At 54.1% G+C, this 19,173-nt stretch overlaps 1 protein-coding gene across 3 annotated transcripts in view; it reads right to left on the bottom strand.

The window, feature by feature from the left end:
* Nucleotides 1-14,023, bottom strand: part of LRRN2 (leucine rich repeat neuronal 2) — a 60,082-nt gene extending 46,059 nt beyond the window's left edge. For all 3 annotated transcript variants that reach the window (XM_074351988.1, XM_074351990.1, XM_074351987.1), the window contains exon 1: nucleotides 13,665-14,023. The gene's annotated coding sequence lies outside the window, so the exon portion shown is untranslated. The remainder of the gene's footprint in view (nucleotides 1-13,664) is intronic.
* Nucleotides 14,024-19,173: the final 5,150 nt, after the last annotated feature.

Below are 19,173 nucleotides of genomic sequence, written 5' to 3'. Positions count from 1 at the left end.
TTGGTGATGGTGAATTTGGGGAGGTGATACCAATCTGCCTCATTTTGTGTCTTTTTCGAGCAGATCTGTGATCTGGCTGCAGGCAGAAAGCAGTAGACAGAGTGATTAATGCAGAACTGGGATTTTGCCAGACTGGGGCAATAAAAAGACAGAGGGTCAGGAGAGTTTAGGATATTGGCAGGAGAGTTCTCAAAGTGATAGAATGTGGGATCTATCTGGACTCAGAGAAGGGAAGGCCGAGGAGGGTAACAGGTGGCAAGAAAGTAGAGGAACCAACAGACCAAAGGTCCCAATGAGGCTGAAGAGTGGCTGTGTGGGAGTCTGAGACAACAAGCTGGGGACGAGGAGGTGGCGTGACCAGCAGGCAGGGCGCTCCATTAAGTGATTTTCAGGTGATGTCAAGATCAAGGTGTGCCCTTGGGAGTGAGTGGCTGAGGTGGGGAAGCCATGGGTCTAGGGGTAGAATCCAGTCACTGGTCTCACCCAAGGTAATGGATGGACTTGGAAAGACGAGGATGTCTACGGGAAGATGCCGAAGGCTTCACGGAACAAAAGGGTGGTTGGTGATGACACGGGGGAGGGGAAGATGCAGCCTGATTTTATGAGATTTGGGGAGTCATGATCTCTTAGAGAAATTATGCTCCCTTGCACCTGAAGTACGTTCTCCAGAGTGAAAGGTCAGGAAAGAAAGTGGAAGGATCTTGAGGAGAGGTAACAGATACAGCACAGGGTCAGAAGTTAGGAGATTTTATATCTAGTCCTGATGACACTTACATGCTGTGTGACCTTGGGCAAGTCCTTGCCCTTCCCTGGGCCTCAGATTTCGCATCAATAAAAACGGTTGGGGGAACTGGCTAAGCTAGAGCTCCCTCACCAATGTCAGGGAGCCAAAGATAGGTTAGGGGTGTGCTGAGACACTGATCCCCTTAGCCCTCGGGGCAGTCCGAGTCTGAGCCATTGTGGTCATGTCTGTGTGCTGTACTGTGAACGAGAGGGTGGAGAGGTGTGGGCCAGACACTCTCCAGGGCTCCAGCCGTCTCTGACATTCTCTTTGCGCATCTCTGGTGCTCCATCTTGGACGAGGCTGCAGGGAGGCTGACAGAAGAAGAGACAGACTCTTGCTGCAGGCAGAAGTCCATCTGCTGGCAGAGATGGGAGCCAAGCTCCCAGCTCCCCCTTGCGCTCCTTGCCTCCCTCCCAGCACCAGCTGAGCGAGCTGTGATCTGCTCAGATGCCCAGGTGAGGGCAGGTGCACCTGCTCCTCTCCCGTCTGCTGGTTGGGTGGTGGCCGGTGGCCCCCTCAAGCCTCAGCAGCAGCTTATGGAAGTGGAGGAGCAAGCTCCCACTGGCTCCTTCATCTGTTTTCCAGTTCTAAAAACAGACTCACCATTTCTGAGGAGCCAGGCAGAATGTCTCACTGCACATGACCCGGACAGAGCCTTCATAATGCAGACTTTTCTCTTGAGGCCAGCCACTTCTCAGAAATCCATGGAAGATCTCTACGTGGGTGACCTTGGGCCACCTTCTCTCTGCTCCTAGCCCTCCTTGGCCTCCCCCTCCATCTGCTGGCGAATGCTCTGTGCTTGGAGAATGCACAGGCAACCTAACTGCACCTGAATCGTGAAATATTAGGAAAGACCCAGCACCTGGCCCAGTACTTTATACACAGTAGATGCTCAGTAAATATTTACTGAGTAAATGAAGACTACTCTCAAATATTTTAAAAAGAAAACCGTACCAAGCCCACCAGAATTTTTTAAATTATTGATCACTTTGCTCCTATCTATTTGAGTAGATAGAAGATAAGTTTTTTAATTCTTTAATATTTATTGGTGCCTACTATGTGCCAAGTATTGAAGTCTGAGCTGGTTTCATTTTCACAACCCTGGGAAATGGGTATGTTAACCCCATTTTACAGATAAGCAAACTGAGGCTTGAAACAAAGGGAGGTTAAGACATGTCCAAAGTTATAGAGCTGGTAGACAATGAGTGGCTCCAGGATTCTAACCCAGAGGTATCCAACTTTAAAGATGGAGCTCTTTTCAGCATACCAGACTGCTTCTTCCAATCACAGATACAGAGGCCGGAAAGGAGACAGGAGCAAAGGGGGAGGCAGGGAAGTGTGCGGAAAGACTGCGGGCACAGTCGGCGGCTCCCCGCTGCCTTGCCCTGGGGAAGCAGTTTTGAGGTTGGGTAAGCTTTGCAGAGGGGAAGTGGAGAGGGTCAGGCCCTCGCTCATCTCTCCCCCTTTGATTGCTTGGCTGGTTCACCCACTGCCTATGCAATCTGGCATTTCATTCAGTGCTGCCTGGCTGGGATCTCTGAGTGTGTGAGAGGCCAAGAAGCTGCAAGGGCCTGTCCTGTGGATACGCCACCCCTGCTCCCTCCCCACAAGGGAGAGCGACTACCGGGCCCAGGGAGCAGGCAGAAGAGTGTCAGAAAACACTAGTGGTGACCTGCATGGATGAACATGGCTGTCAGCCCCTCACTCCTGCTGGTCGCTGCTTGACAGGTGAGCAGCTGTGCTCTACATCTGTCTGTCCATCTGTCACCATCTCAGGGGCCTGGAGAGAGCTGATGCTCCTGAGAGAGGGGAGACCCTGGACCTGAAGCAGCTCCCTTACTCCAGATATTAATCAGCAGGGAAAAGGAAGGGAGGGGTGGGAAGAAAGGTGTGCCTCCATCACCATCCCAAACCTGAACCCCCTCCCCACTGCCAAGTCCCCCTTGCAGCCGCCCCTCCCCTCACAAGCCCCCTAGCTCTGCTTGCCAAGCTCCGCAAATTACCACACATGCCAATAAGTCATTAGAAACCAGAAGGCAAATGTGGGGTTGCCATGGAGACCGACACCCGGAGCTGGCAGCCCTGGGGGCCGGCCCGTGGCTCAGGTGTGCTGTGGGGGGAGCTGGGAAGGCCAAACCACCTGGCAGAGGGGAGATAAGGCCCTAGCAGGGTGCTGATTTCGGGTGGGGCACCAGGCTCTGTCGCCTCCAACCCCCTCTCCTCAAGGCCCTGTGTGCTGCCAGAGGGCAGGTGCAGCCTGGGCCAGTGGGCCAAGCCCTATCCCTCATAGAGCTGTGTCTCCACCCAGAGGAGGCGACCAAGATAAAGCCACCCAGGGACCAGCACGGAGCCAAGGAAAGCTGACAGCCCTGAGCGACCTGAGCGACCCGAGCTGCTGGCCTGTGTCTGGAGGAAGAAGCCCCTCAGCGAGGGGCTGAGGGCAGGACCAGCACTCAACCACACTCTCTCCCATCTTCCAGAACTCGTAACTCACTCGTGCTTCTGCCCAGTCCTTAGCATAGCGCCGAGGGTTTTGTGGGCAAAGGCACACATATCCATTTGTCTCAAATAGATGAATGGATGAGAGAATGCAGGCAAGCACCCGAGATTTCTGACAGCAGCAGGCCCTGGACGGAGTCCATCAGCCCAGTGTGACCTCCAACAAAGCCCCTGCTTCTCTGGGCCCTGGTGTCATCATCAGGAAAATAACCAGATTGTGTTTTTGACACAGTGTATATCAAACTGGGCTCTTCAGAGCCTCCAAGTTGTGAAGCAGTTCCCTCCGGGGTCAAGGGTCAGGAAGAGGCCAAGTCCATGGGGCTCTGGTCCACCGGCTTGGCTCCAACCACAGCAGCCTGTGTTAATTTCCTGTTGCTGATGTTAACACATCACTGCAAATTCAGGGACTTAAAGCAACACAAATGTATTATTTACACTTTGAAAGGTCAGAAGTCCAAAATGGGTCTCACTGGGCTAAAGCCAAGGTGTCAGCAAGTCTGTGTTCCTCTGTGGAGGCTCCAGGGGGGAGTCTATTCCCCTGCCTTCTCCAGCTTCTAGAGATGCTGCACTCCTTGGCTCACGGCCCCTTCCGCGCTCAACGCCAGCAACAGCCAGTCAAGTCTTTTTTACATCTCCTCACTCTGACACTGACTTCTGCCTCCCTCTTCCACGTTTAAAGGACTCATGATTACATGCCCCCCGCCCTGATAATCTAGGATAATCTCTTTAGTTTCAGCTGACTCGCAACCTTAATTCCCTTTGCCCTGTAACATAGCATATTTACATGTTCTAGGGGTTAGGAGGTGTGCATCCTTGGGAGGTCATTGTTCTGCCTCGCACACATAGAACTTAACCTTGAAAAATGGATCCAGAGATGTTTGAAAGCCACACGACCAGAGGACTCTCAGCTGCCACCAGTTTTAAATGCTATGACCTGGTCTCCTCCTCTTCTCCCTGGGGGATCCTCATAAGGAAACTGAGAGGAACTCAGGGGCCGGCCCATTAAATGTGAATGCTGGCAGCCCTGGGCTGTCCGGGTGGGGCATGCTGAAACGGGGCTCTGTGCCCACCAGAAAAGAGGTCTCCAGAGAGGAAAGCATGAGGGACGTTTCAGGGAATCCACCATCTCAACTCTTTCCCCTCTGCTCCGTCTATATCCACGTACTCAATGACCCTGCAGTTGTCTGTCCTTGTTCTTACTTCCAGGCGGGTCAGATGGAGCCATGTGTGCACGCGTGCCCAGTGATTGCTCCCCTCAGACTGGGTGGCCCCTGAGGCCATGACCTTGTTTCCCTTTGCTCCCTGTTACCCATTCCCATCCCTTGGCACTGCGCCTGGTGCAGAAGGTGTCTGGATTTGATAGTCATAAAGTTGAGATGGCGTCCCTTCTTCCCACACTGTGACCTTCAACACTGTCCCCTTCCTAAATTCATCCAGACGAGTCCCCAGATGGTTTGCAATAAACTCTAGAAACAGCGCCCAAGTTCAGGAAGCACAGGCCTCAGCATGCTCCTCTAGCATCTTTCCAGGCCCACAGGGATCAACACTTGCCCCTGGGGGCGATGGTGGCCTCTCACTCCCCTCCCATACGGCACAACTTCTGTTCTTGCCTCTGCAAGATACTCTCTGCCTGCGACCTGGTGGGGCTGAATAACAAAAACTCTTATGAGAGAGGTGCCCTGGGTATTAATCACAGCCCTGGTGTTTTATGATTTTATGCAGATTACTCACCCTCGCTCAGCCTTTCCCCACCTCGGTATAAAGCAACAGCTCGTTCCCATTCCTACTTCTAGAATGTCCCAGGGGATCCCGGGACAGAAATGTGATGCAGTAAGGGAGAGTTATGTTTTTTGGAGGCACAGCCCTGGGGAGGCAGGAGAAAAGGAACCAGCATTTATCGAGCTCCTACTCTGTAGCAGGCACTTTCCACGGGTTAGCTCGTTGAACGCTGTGGTTGAGAACCAGGGCTCTGGAGTCCCAAAGCTTTGGGGCTGAATTCTGGCTCTGCCACTCGCTGGCTGTGTGCGGCCTCGGGCAAGTGACTTAATGTTTCCCAGCTTTAGTTTCCTCGACTGAAAAATGGGGGGAAATGACAGCTACTTCACAGTTGTTCTGTGGATGAAGTGAGATAAATGCAGGCAAGCTTTGAGCACTTCATAAGCATTTCAACAACTTAGCCCTTATCCTTAGCAACCCTATGGAGGGGGCACTATTAACTTAGCTTTAGAAATGAGGAAACTGAGGCTCAGAGAAGTTAAGAAAAATGCCCAAGAGCATATGGTTAGGGGAGGGGCTCTAACCGGCCCTGATTCCAGTTCCTCTGGATTCCAGCAAGGTCCTGGCTCAGGCCTGCATCAGTAAGGGGTAACGGGGAGCCCTGGGGGAGGGCTGGTGGCCCTTCTTTCTCGGGCTGCTGAGGGCCCAGGGGAGGGAGAGGAGGCTGCTGAGCAGAATGCTCTGCCCATGGGACTCATGGCTCCTGCCCTTTGGCTGGAGAGAGGGAGGGAGGAGCAGCGTCTGCCTGTGTCTTGGGTGGTGAGGGCACCGCCAGTGGATCCCACTCCACTCCGGGGGTGCTCTCTCCCCGCACATCAGAAGAAAGCCCGACCCTAAGCCTCTCTCCAGGGTAAAGACAGATTCACCCCTTATGGGGGATGCAGGCTCCTCTGGGCATGATTTCATCTCCTTTTCGCTATTTGTGACACTAACTGGAATGTCCTAGGAGTAACCTAGCAGACAGGAGCCCAGGCAGCGAGAGGGAGGGAGGAGAGAAGCCGGCTGCTGATGAGGCGGAGAGACGGAGCTCAAGGGAATCCCAGAGAGCTGGGCCCCAGACCCTGGGGGCTGCTGGTGAACTGATGGATGGCACCGGGTTATGAGAGAGCAGACCCATGAAAATAACCAGAGAGCTGGAAACAAGACTTTCTCAGAGTAAGAGGGCTTCAAGTGACAGGTCAGCTGGCTCTGCAAAGGAGAGGCCGAGCGCACCGGCTAATGATGCTCCAGAGGGCTGCCACCTGTCCCCTGTGAGAATAAAGGGGACATGAGAAACCCAGATGGGGGGGAAAGGGCTGCCCCAGAGAGGAAGCGGCGGCCCTCGGCAGCTCACATACCAGCTGCCTTACTCCCACTCACCTGCCCTCCTCCTGGTTGGCCCCCTCCCACCCCACAAGCTCCAAGTTCCCCTCCCAAGAATCCTCCCCTCTGCAGATCCAAGCCCCCACCCTGTTTTCTAGGCCCAGATCAGCAGTACCTCCTCGAGGACGTGTTCCCTATATACTCCCACACAGAGCTCACAGTTCTGATAACATTTAGAGTCTAAATCACACAGTTTAGCGCTTGGTTTTAAATACTGTCTGATATTATTCCCTCCTTATTTCTTGTGAGTCTAAGTTCTGCCTTTCCAACTGACTGGTAGGTTTCCTTACCAGTAAAGGCTGTGTCTTCTGCTTTTTTATTCTCCCCCACCCCACCCGCCACTGTCCAGGAGGCAGTGCCCATCACGAAAGGACTTGGTGGGTCAGTACTGATTGACTAAATTAGCTTCAGCGCCTGGAGAACTTCCTGATGAGCCAGCCACCTAGTGAAATGTGGAGATGGATGGCCATGAACCTTCAGCCTTAGGGTTTTAAAAGGTCAGATCTTATCACCCCTGCCCTAAACCCTGCCAAGGCTCCACCTCACTCAGAGAAAACAGCCAACTCCTCACCCCAGCTCCAGGGCTCCCTGAGGTCTGGCCTCCTCCACACCCCTCCAGCCCACCAGGTGCAGTCCCGCCCCTGAGCCCTCGCACCTGCAGTGCCAGGCACATCCTTACCACCCGGTCTCCACGTCATCTTCACTCTTACGTCGCCTCTTCAGCGAGGTCTCCCTGTGCAAAGCTACAAACTCTCCTCTTCCTAACAATACTCTCCTATCCCCCTTCTTGGCTTTATCTTTTTAGCACCTGCCACCTTCTAACATATAGTTGACCCGTGAGCAATGCGGGGGTTCAGAGCACTGATCTCTCTCTGCACAACTGAAAGTGTGCATATAATTTATAGTCGGCCCTCTATATTTGCAGTTCCTCAATATCCAGAGATTCAGCCATCTGCGGATGGCGTCGTGTAGTGCTACAGTATTTACTAATGAAAAAAGTCCACGTGTAAGTGGAGCTGTGCATTTCAAACCTGTGTTGTTCCAGGGCCAACTGTACTGTTGGTTTACTGTTTCCCCAGACAATAAATTTAAAGTATAAACTCCATGAGGGCCGCATCTCTGGTTGCTCACTGCTGTTTACACCCCCAGTGCCTGGCACACATACTCATAAATGCTTGCTGACTAGGGAGACCCAGTCCCACCCTGGGTCTGAGATGGCCGAGGCCCGGCTGAGGATGGGCCTTGGACAGGGAACCTGGTAGGTGCCCCCCTAGGTGTGGGATTCTACCACTCCGCCCCTGGACCAACTCTGGGGAAGCACTTTCTGAGGCTGAAAGGCCTGGAGCTGTGTGTGTGAACCCCAGTGACCTTCATCCCACTGGGAGGTCTGTCCAGAAGCAGAAGGTGAGGGGGTGGGGGTGACCGCCAGGTAAGGTAAAGTGTCAAGTCCATCCCCTCCGCACACACCGCTTTTAAGTTCCTAGTGTGCCCATCAGCGGCCCCTCTGTGGTGGAACCGTCCCCTGGGCATCACCACCCCCGCCCTCCCAGGCCAAAGACAGACACTTCCGTCACCCACCTCAGATGCTCATTTTGAGAACACTTTATAAAGGGACACAGCCTTCCCTGTCTTTCTTCTCTCCTCATCCCTTTCTTCCCCCTTGAAAGGATGCGGTAAGGCAGACCCACTTTTCCTGGGGGACCCATGCTGGCTGCCTAACAATCGCTGTCCCTTCTTCCACGTGTTTGCTCCCAAAGGATCTGCCTTGTGAGATGTACCTGTTCTTCCCAAAACACACGAGACTCCCTTGTTAGAGACACCCTGGTGACAGTGCTAACCCCAAGCCACCCCACCTCCCTTCACCTTGTCTGGGGTCTGTACCCCATCCTCACATCTCCCAAAAGTCACCTTTGCATTAGTTCCCACTACTGTGGCCCTGGGGACTGACTCTCAGGGTCCAGCTTCTCTGAGGCCACTGGCTCCATGTGGCCCCCAGTGCAGCTGGCTGAGACAGGAGGAGACAACATTGGCTCTCCATGAGACAATGGGAGGAGGCAGAGGGCAGACCCTCTCTGAAGGTCCCCAAACAGGGACAGGCAGTGCCTGGCTTGGACAGGACTCGGGGAGCTTCTCACTGTGGGGCGGGGGGAGAATGAGCTGGATGCCCCCAGAGCAACCTCCAGGCACGAGGGCTTCTGGATTCTGGGGGGCATTCAGGAGCAGCCCTTGGGTCAGAGAGAAGGTTAAGTCCTCCCTTGGTCTTTTTCTAGCTACATGTCCTTGAGCAAGTTACTGAACTTCTCTGAGTCTCGTTTTCCTCACGTTTAAATCAAAGATAACAAGAGGACCCACCCAAAGGGGTATTTTTTAAGGACTTAAGGGGATCATGCAGGTGAAGCCATGGCACAGTGCCTGGCACGCAGTAAGTGCTCAGTAAACGCCAGCTACCAGAATTAGTGCCACTGCAGTGCGCGAGGGGGAGGCCGAGGAACTGTCAGTGCCCCAGGAACCCTCTGCCAGCTCTTCATCTTGATGGAACCCAGTTCAAGTCCATCAAATGCTGAGCAGCGGGGGAGGTGTGGGTGGAAGAAAGGTACAGAGAGGAACCGAATTCTAAATCAAGCCTGGTTCATCTCACCATCTAAAAGGCAGGTCCCTCAGGCCAAGGTGTCTCCAGGGCCCCCAGAAGTGCAAGAAGCCAGAGGACAAGGGCCAGGGCGGCTCTGGCTTTGGAGCAGAGACTGCTTGATGACGGCTTGGGAGGCCATGGTCATGAGACCAATCCCAGCAGGGAGGCACCAGGTCCCCTGCCCAAAGGCCAACTGTTTTAGGCTGGAGAGTGTGAGGATGTTCTGGGCAACCTGTCAGTCCTGCTGGAGGCTCAGCTCCGAGCACTGGAAACAAAGAGGCTGAAGCGGGTTTTGGCCGAAGTGTTGCTGGTACCCACAGAAGGAGGCGCGCGCACAACATGGCCCCTCTCCACGCACGAACGACTCCTGGGCCTCAGGGTTTCCAGGCCACCACCTCCGCCTGGCTGTTTTCAAGCCTTGCCCCAGTATCATGTCCCTGGAGGACCATTTCCTAAGCTGCAGATGGAGACAGTCACCTCTTTATCTGCTTATCCCTGTATTACAGCATTTGTTTCATTATTGTAAGACTGACTCTCTCACTTCATAGTTCCCTTGGATTTTGAACCCATTTTTGGGGGGGGGGATAGGTTTATTTATTTTTAATGGAAGTACTGGGGATTGAACCCAGGACCTTGTGCTTGCTAAGCATGCGCTCTGCCGCTGAGCTATAGCCTCCTCCCCTCCTCACTTAACAGTAATGACAATACTACTACTTACGTGGCATTTACTATGCCAGGCGCTGTTCTAAGCTCGGTACATGTATTGACTCATTTAATCATCATAACAACTCTATGAAGTAGGTACTATTATTATCGCATTTATACATGAGGAAATCGAGGCACAGAGAGGTTCGATAACTTGCCCAGTGTCACCCAGCCGTAAGTGGAGGGGCCTGGACACGAGCTCCAGCAGTGGGGCTCCAGCTCTATGCTCTTGCTGTGAATTCCTGGAAGGCAGGGAATCTAATTTGTCTTTGGCCTTGGCCCCAGCACAGGGCTGAGTGCACAGTAGGTGCTTGGGAACGACAGGCTGACCGAGGAAGCAAACGCCTGCATGAGGCTAACCGGGTGAATGTTCCAGCCTCTGAGGTGCAGGACGGAGAGACCAAGGCCCTCTGGGAAGCATCACATAAAGGCACTCTTCTTAGTCGCCCTCCCTTAGCAATCCCCCCGCACGCTGCTGTCTGTTCTGCGAGTTGTGACTTTTCTTGCACGTCTCCTACCTTCTGTTTTTCGTTTCTGTTTATCTTCTGCTTTTGCCTGTTCCTAGGTCACTCTCCCCTTTTCCTGCTCTATCCAGCCTCCACCCACTGTCCTTACCCTTCCCTGTAGTTCTTGCAGGCCTGAAAGCCTCCCATCCTCTGTTCTTTGCCTGGGAGCTTTTCTAGAATCCAGAGTTGCTCAAGGAGGCTGAGAACACCAGTGACATGGACTCATCAGACTGGCCATCCAAGCTCTTACACACTGACCCTGAATGAAAACAGCGATTTCCCATCAACACCACCTGGATGCGGGTGTGTGTGTGTGTGTGTGTGTGTGTGTCTGCGTGTGTGTGTGTCTGCCTGCAGGGGTGTGTGTGTGTGTGTGTGTCTGCCTGCAGGGGTGTGGGTGGGTGTGTGTGTGGGGGTGTGTGGGGGTGTGTGTGTGTGTGACTGCCTGCGTAGAGTTTGTTATAGATCTGTGTGGGATCCAGAAGATCCACTGCCCTCCCTGCCTCCTCTCACAGGGTCCCAACTCCTCCAGGAAGCCTTCCCTGATCCCTTGAGAAAGCTTATTTGTGCAACCATTCAGCAAATCCTTATATATTCTAATATTCTGAGGAGACAAGGCATGCTCCTGAAAAATTCAGTTAAAATGTAATCTTCAAATAACTGTATAAGCTACCAGATGCCACAGATATAGGGGCCAATGTACTGTGATTGCAAATGGAGACCTTTGTGACCTTGGACATATGGTTTATCCTCTCTGGTCCTCAATGTCCTTGGCTATAAAGCATGGGATGATTATCCAGATCTTAGAAGGCTGACAGGAGGAATGAATGAGATAATTTTTGATGACTGGTGCTTAATAGATGCTCAATAATAAATGTTTCTTTCTCCCTTCTACTCAGCCCTCCAGATAAATGGTGAGACACAAGCTGGTCCATCCTTTGAGGTCGGAAATGTCTTAAGGGCAGGATGACCCTGGGTCTGTAAGCTTTGCTGTACCTGGTTTATTGTAAGGAGATGGGTCTGTCATACTAGAGGTCACTCAGTATGAGGGTGACGACAACTCAGTGGGATTGTTCACACCCTTCCCCCGCCCAATCCCGCAACCACTGGATCTTCGAAAGAGCCTGGTAGGCCCAGAACTAATCAGCTGGGCGGTCCAGACACAAGTTCAGTTCTGCCCTGAGATATGGAGGTTTGTTTAATTGCTGTATCCTCAGCTCCTAAAATAGTGCTAAGCACAGAGTAGGTACTCAATAAAGTGTTGAATACATAATTATTTTTAAAAAGCAATAGATTTTCTTTCTCCTTCCAAATGAAAAAAAAAAAAAGAGGGTGGTTAGGAGGGGCAAATGGCAGGATACAGGAGCCGTGCCAGGGGAATGCAGCTGCCAGGCCCGCCACCCAGGCTCCTCCTCTGCAAAGGGGATGCAGCAGAGCCAACAGTGCATGCGTTCCCACCGTCAGGATGCTCAGGAGCCAGGATGCTCAGGGGCCGAGTGCTCGGCTTGTGGTTGAAGCTGCAGTATACAGAAGAGAAGGGGACAAAGGTGGAGACCTGGAAGGGAGGGAGGGAGAGAGACGAAGAGATGCTTGAGGGGGAAAGAGAGTGAAGAGTGAAGGAGAAAGGAGGAAGCAGAAGCGGGGAGGCAAAAGGAATAAAGAATGGGTAGTGGGGAGGAACTGTGGAGAGTTACAGAGGAAACCTGCTGTCTCAGCCTGGGTGGAATTCATTTTAGCAGACCTCTGCGTTACCCCTGGCACTCGGTGTCTCCTTCGCGGTGGGCTGTGCAGGGGGAGGGTGCGTATTTCAGGGTGCTTCTAGATGCCAGGTGCCTGCCAGACCCTAGGCAGGTCTCAAACCCTGACGCCTGAGGCCTTCAGTTTTACCCTTTCCAAATAATGAGGTCTCATCTCAAGTCCAGAGGGACCCCTTCCCCCGAGGCAGGAAGGACAAAAGTGTAAGCCAGCCCAGGAGAAAGAAAGGGGCCTAGAAGGCTCAGACCCCTGGCTGTGCCCTTCTCTTTCTGTCTTCAACCTACAAGGGCACCTGGCCAGCCAGGAAAGTGGGTCAGGCCACCCACATGTGACTTTTTTCTGATCAGCAGGGCCCAGAGGCAAGGAGGCCTCAGCGCCCTGTACACAGCCCTGCCCACCCCATGCCCAGTGCTCTTTGTTGGAGAGACCATTAAGGAGCAGTGGGAAGGGATCCCCGCCTTCTCATTCAGGAACAGGACATGGGCCAGAGCCCTTCCCAAGCTGGCAGCGAAGGGGGAGCCTGCCATGTGACAGAGTGCATGGAAAGACCCAGATCTCCCCAAAGATAGTGACCAAGCTGGCAGAGGGCCACCTCCACTCCCCTGACCTGGGGAGGCTCTTTTCTCTCCCACCCCACCTCCTGGGGTCTTCAAGTAGAGGGCTTGTCGGGTCCATCTCTGGCAACTGAGCGCTATGCCCGGCCCAGCCTCTCCCGACCCTGCCAGTTGCCCAATTAGAAGCTGCGTTGGCTCCAACAGATGGGAGCTGCGGCAGCCTGAGAACAGAGCACAAAGCCCAGCTGACATTTTCCTTCCTGTTCCTTTGGTGGGGGAGGAAGGACAGGGACAGAGCGGGTGCACAACAACGCCCCCGGCGCCCACCCCCCAGGGTCCAGGTCTCCGGCACCTCTTTAGCTTCTCAGCTCAGCCCCCAAACGAGCTCAGTTCCCCATCACCCGGCGGCTCCTCGCTGGCTGGGCAGCCGGAGCCTGCGCCGCCCTTCGCCCGCAGGACAGACGCACCACCTGTGGCTGGCCAACCCCTCCCGCCTGCGGGGCGCCGCGGTGGGCCCGAGCTGGCCTTCCTTTCGGCTTCCCACTCCCGGGGCCCGCAGGCTGAGCCCGAGGCCGGCCCATCCCCCACCCCAAAGGTCCCATCCCCGGCTGCGGACAGACCCCCTGCCGGCCCGGGAGGAGCCTGGCTCCGGGTTCCGGATACTTCGGACGGACGCCAAGGCCACCCAGTCCCTCCGCACAGACACCCGAGCTGCAAGGAAAGGGGAAGTCCCCCGGCTCTGGAGCGCTTCCCGCCGGCGAGTCCGCCCCTGTCACGCCCTCCCTAACCTCTCTGCCACCTCCCCGACAGCTCCCGGCCCCGCTCTGCCTGCCCAGCAACAGTTTGGGGCGGTTCGTGCCTCTCTGGGTGGGTTCAGGCCCAAACGCCCCCCTCCTCGGGTCCAGCCCGCGCAGGCGGCACCCTTCTTTCCAGTCTCCAGTCCACCTTCCCTCCCCGCCCGCGGCCGCCTCCCCGCCCGAGTCCCCGGCTCCGCTGCGGGCGTCGCGGCGGAAGCGCGCCCCTCCCCCAGCCCCCGCCGGGGGCCCGCAGCCCCGCCGCCCGGGGGACCGCCCGGCCGCGGGCCGCACACTCACCCGGGGCGGCCGTCCGCTGCCCGCGCCGCCGCGCGCCGCTCGGCTCCCGCCTGTGCTGGGGCTGTGGGCCGGGTTGGTCCGCGCCGCCCGCGCAGCCCGGGGCCGGGGCCGGGGCCGGGGCCGGGGCCGGGCCGCGGGCGCCTCCCCGCCGCGGACTTTTCCTGGGAGTGGTCCCGGGGCTGAGCCGTGTGAGGGCGACGACGGCAGAAGGACCACCTTCCCACCCGCGCCGCCCCGAGGCTGTCGGCCGAGACCCGGCGCCCTCTCCGCGCGCCGCCCGCGAGCGAGCGCAGTGAGCAGGCCCCCGCCGCGCCCCGCGCCCGCCGCGCGCCCCTCCTCCCGGCTTCTCGCTCGCCTTCCTCGCTCGCAGCTCCGCCGCTCTCCCAACCTCCCCAGCCCACTCCGGTCGCCTCCTCCCCGTCTGCCTGCCACGCCACCCCCCCTCTTCCAGTCCCGCTGCCATTTTAACTCCTGAGTGGCCAGAGGCCCCTCTCCCTAACACACTTCCACACCCGGGAGGGAGGGGCTGGGTGGGGCCAGATGCTAAGGCTTGAGTATCTGGGGCCGGTGATGTTCTGGGCCTTTAGCCGCAAGGCTTGGCCGAAGGAAGAAGGGGGCACAGCGCCTGGATCTGAGAGGGGAAGGGGACAGCTCTTCTAATATTGCCTCTTTCTCTCTCGCAAAGGCCAGGAGGACAGAGGGGAAGTCAAGCAGCTTTCAGAGGATGGGTGCAGCTCACAGGCATAGGCTCTTGCTTTGCGTGGTGCTACCCTCCCCCAAGTTAACGGCGGACTTAGGAATGCAGAGAGTGGGTTAGAATTTGTCCACGGGACAGGCACCTTTCATCCTAAAGAATGGAGTGAATTACACCCCACCCAACCCCCCATCACCACCAGTTCTCATTCCCTTCCAGCATTGCCCTCTGACCTGGGCAGCTCTGCCATTCTGGAAGCTCCCATCCTGACCCTTAGCAAAGACATCAAGGTACATACATAGGTGTTAGGCAGGAACTGGCCCGCCCACTCAAGGGCCTGGCTGTGGGGGCTGTCCCTCCTGCAGGCTGGACGCTGTGAACACTGGGAAAGGAGGGCAGGATGCGGAAGGCGGGTGCGGGGCTGCTACCTGGTGGCTTAGAAAGTCTGGGTCACTGTCACTGGTCCGGGCTTAGGAGAGTGGCTCTCCTGCTGGAGCCAACTACTTGAGGCCCAGGCCTTAATGGGGCCTTCAACCTGGACCACTCAGAATGGACTGACAAGCCCAGGTTCATGACAGGTCACACCCCACTGATGGGATCTGACCAGAGCCTGCAGAAGCAACCATACGGGAGTAGGTGGAGTGGAGCCCAAGGAATGGGAGTCCTGCCAGGAAGAGTGTCCCGTCTGCCTTCCTTCATCCAGGAAGGCATCCAGGGATTGAGCTCAGTGCCTCCTGTAAGTTGAGCTCCAGACAGAACAGGAACTGTGGTTTCTGGCTCTGTCTTCTCCAAGGACACAGCCAATGGTAACTCCGTCCTGGAGGCTTTTATCAAATCGGCTTGGAGGTCTGTGTGTTCTCTGTGCACAGAGGGAGTTCTCGCCTTCATATGGTCAATAAGCACATATTAAGTTCCCATTGTACTTCCTAAGCCACTCCCATGCCCCCACCTTCCACCCTTGCTGTGGGGCATAATGGCTTCAAGGAGCTTAGAGGGACAAGTTGGAACTATATGAAACAAATTTTAACATTTCAAGGCAAAGGAAGTGCCATAGAAATACAGAAAGAAAAGGCTGTTATAGGCTAGGGTTATTCATGAAAGGTTTTATGGAGGAGTTGAGCTTCAAGCTGAGCCCAGATGGAGGGATAGGATTTGAACTGGCAGTGAAAAGAGGGACCAGCAAATGCAGGAAAGTGGAAACCAGCAGAGCAGATGGGTTACCTGGAGGGTATGGGGCAATGGAAGGCATCTATAGAGCTACTGTTGGATGCCAAGCCTTTCCACACATCTCTCTCATTTTATCCTCTGAGTTGACTCTTACCCCATTTAACAGAGGAGAATAGAGGCTCAGAGAGTTTAAGATCTACAGGCAGAATTTGAACCCTCTTCTTGGAACCACAGTGCCCTTGCTACAACTCAGTATTGGGTCCACAGAGTGGATGTAGCTGATGAAAAGCCTGGATTTCCAGGCTGAGCAATTTGACCATGGCCTCATGCACGTATGATTTGGGATGAAAGAGGCAGGAAGGTGGGAGGCTAGTGAGGAGGCTGTGTGGGAATGAAGGGAGGGGAGCAGTGAGAATGGAGAGTAAATGCAATGGGTCTTTGTAAGGAAGACTTGGCAGAATTTTGACACTGACTAATTGAAAGAGTTCAAAACTTGACTCCAAGCTTTTGAGCATGAGTGTTGGGGTCCCTTGTCAATTCAGTGGAGACACCTCACCATCCAGAATGACAATGTGAATGTATTTAGACTGATTATGGAAAGGAGGAAACGTTACCAGTCCTTTACCAGCTCAGTGACACTCAAGTGTCACTCCTATGCATGCTGCGTAGTGGGTCTTAGCTCCCAAGCTGATGGTAAACTTCTGGGGGGCTAAAACTGTCCCACACAGCATCAGATCAAGACTAGTGCTTTATAGTAGATGTTCAATAACTGATTACTGAAGAATCAGTGGGGTAAAAGCAAGGCACGTTTGCCGTTTGGCTGGTTCCTAAGTGGCAGGCCCTGTAAGACACATGCTGGGGACTGCGTTCATCTGAGGGCAGAGAATGGAGGAAACTTTCTCTTGAGCCAACTCTAAATTTCTTACAACCCAGTAGGACTGAGTGTAGGTTTTAGAGCCTGAGGTTAGAAACTCTGCTTATCACTCACTCTGTGTTGCTTCAGGAAAGTGCTTAACTTCTCTGAGCTCCAGTTCTTTTCTGGGCAAAAATAGGAATTTGAGTAATAGCAGTTACTACTTGTTGAGCACCTGCTACATGTAAGGCATGATGCTAAGCACATTTATACCTTGGCTGGTCGAAAATTCCAACTCTAGGTCTCTGGAGACAGGAAGAAGAAAAAAAGGCTTAACATTTATAGAACTAGTATGTAATAGAGCTGAGATCTGGACCAGGGCTATCTGATGGTGGAGTCCAGGCGCTGAACCACTGCCCTGCACCATGTCTTTAAGATGAAAGCAGCAGTAAGAGCGTTCGTCCAGACTCACAGGCTCCTTTGAGGTGTAACAGGGGTTACATGTGTCTAGCACATAGCATGTCTCAGTAAATGGTAGTCTTTCTCTCTCTCTCTCCCTCTCTGTCTCTCCCCCTGTCCCCTCTCTCTCTCAACTTATCTCCCATGACTGCCACTCTGAGCCAGATTCTTCCCTGGGAAAAATGGATAGTCAGTTTGGTCCTTTGGAAGCTCTTAGGTAATTACCCAGAGGATTAATGGCCCTGTTACTGACCTTCTGCCCACCAAGTTTAATCTCTAGGCTTAGCTATGCATAACTTACTGCCAGGAAGCCTGGGACTCTGTGAGACCAGAGTGTCTTGGGAGAAGGATGCTGGGATTACACACCCCTACAAATGATGGTTGGCTCAACTCCACTGGTTCTTTAATGTAGGGATCAGACACAGGGCTAGTAGTGTGCTGTTTGTGTGGTAGGGGGCGTGAGGAGAGGAGGGGGTCCTCCTGGAGCCTGGCAGATGAGCCAAGTCAGAGAAGGGAGGCTGGTGGGAGGGTGTGGTGCCACCTCCTTCAGTGGAGCCCCCACTGCTGGATGCAGCCTCTGCCCAGCCCCCACCTCAGGAGGCCCTGGATGAGGCCGTTGGAGTCACTGAGGACTGTTGTTCCACCAATGACCCAAACAGGGAGAGAGTGTGGCCCCAGAGCAGTGGTCCTCAGGCTTATGCATCATCTGGAGCGTGTGCACAAATGCAGACTCGTGGGTCCTACCCCAGTGTGAGGGGCTCTCTAGGTGATTCTGAGTCAGGTGGTGGATGAACCCTGCTTTGAGACACACTGGCCTGGGGTGCCCATTGCTCTCTGACCTCTCCCTGCCTGGCTCAGAGCCCTGTATTCTGGCTATTGGCAAACAGCAGTGAAAGGAGGACACAAGGGTCTGTCAGAGGCAGGTTCACGGTGAAGGGAATGAAGCTTCAGCTTTATGGTTGTTCACTTGCAGGGATGAGGGGAGGGGAGGGTATGAGAGTTGGAAGTGGTGGAGTGGAGTGTTCTAGGTGGGGAGGGGAGGCCAGTTTGCAAACAGGAAGCATTTGCATGCAAACATTCATGCAAACTGAATGAAGAGACGTCAGAAGAAAAGGCTCTGAATTTCCAAGTCTCGCCTAAATTGTTGTGATCTTTCTAGTTCTAAAGAAATATCACCATTGGACCTAATTTTGCATTTGTTCTTTTGCTTAAGAGGGCCGCACAAAACCTGGCCCTTCCTTTGGCCCCTGCCCTCAAGGAGCTCCCAGGATGCAGACATCCCTGGAGCACAGAGAACCAGGAAGGCAGGAGGACGCTGCAGATGGCAGAGCTGTGTGGAGCTGGGAGCCCTCACATGTATCTTAGGTCATATTCCTGGGAAAGGCACTGCGGGTGAGAATGATGTAGGTTGAATCTGTTTTTGCCCAGAAACAATGTGATCGTGGAAATCACATTCCTCACCAAGGTCCTGGCTCCCAACTTTTTGTAGAGTGAGTATAAACACCACAAACACCATATTTAATCAACTGTAAATAATACACCTGCACTCTGTATTTGTTAAATTGAATTTGAGTATATAAAACAGCTAAACTGGGCAATCTGGTAACCAAATCCCATTCTGTTTAATTTAATGTATTCAGAAGATTCCTGGGAGAAATGCTAGGGGGTGGCGTGGCGGCAGAGGGAGCCATGGAGAAGACTGGAGCGACTCCCCCTTCTTGCCACATGGAACCTGTCTTGGCAAGAGGGAGACTCTCAGAGGTCGGAGCTGGGAACAAGGGTTTTGTGCCCCATGGCACATCTAAAAACAGCCCAACCTGGCAGCATCACTTGTGGGGACACCTGGCCAACGTGGAAGTGCATGTCTCTTAAGACAACTTAAGTTAAGGGCTGCCTACATGCACACCAGCAATGGGGGAAATTTAAGAGGGCTTTGAGTACTCAAGTTGGATGAGGGTGATCTGGGATGGCTTTCTGGAGGAGGACATTTTTGAGAAGATACTTGAAGGCAGGAGATGAGAATGGTTAGGCTTCCTGAGAGGTCAGTGCCAGAGGTCCTCAAGGACCTTTTTATTTTGAGACAGGCCAGGAGCTGTGGGGGTTGTTAGTTTCTGTGGGCTCAGTAACTTCATATGCTAACAAGTGGAAGGATTATGTCAACTGCTTTGGGGGGAGGGGCAGGGATTCCCAGGATTTGGGCCACCGCCCACTTTCTGACCTTTTATGGCCAGCCTCAGAACGTTATGGTGCTGGTGGGCGTGCCATTTACCATGCTAATTTATTACAATGAGCGTATAGTGAAGCTCAAGGTCTACTGAAAGTCAAGTCTCCCACCA

Source organism: Camelus bactrianus, chromosome 23 (genome assembly GCF_048773025.1).
Source record: "Camelus bactrianus isolate YW-2024 breed Bactrian camel chromosome 23, ASM4877302v1, whole genome shotgun sequence".
Classification (NCBI taxonomy): domain Eukaryota; kingdom Metazoa; phylum Chordata; class Mammalia; order Artiodactyla; family Camelidae; genus Camelus; species Camelus bactrianus.
The sequence above is the reverse complement of the archived record's forward strand: the minus strand, read 5'-3'. Positions and strand labels throughout refer to the sequence as shown.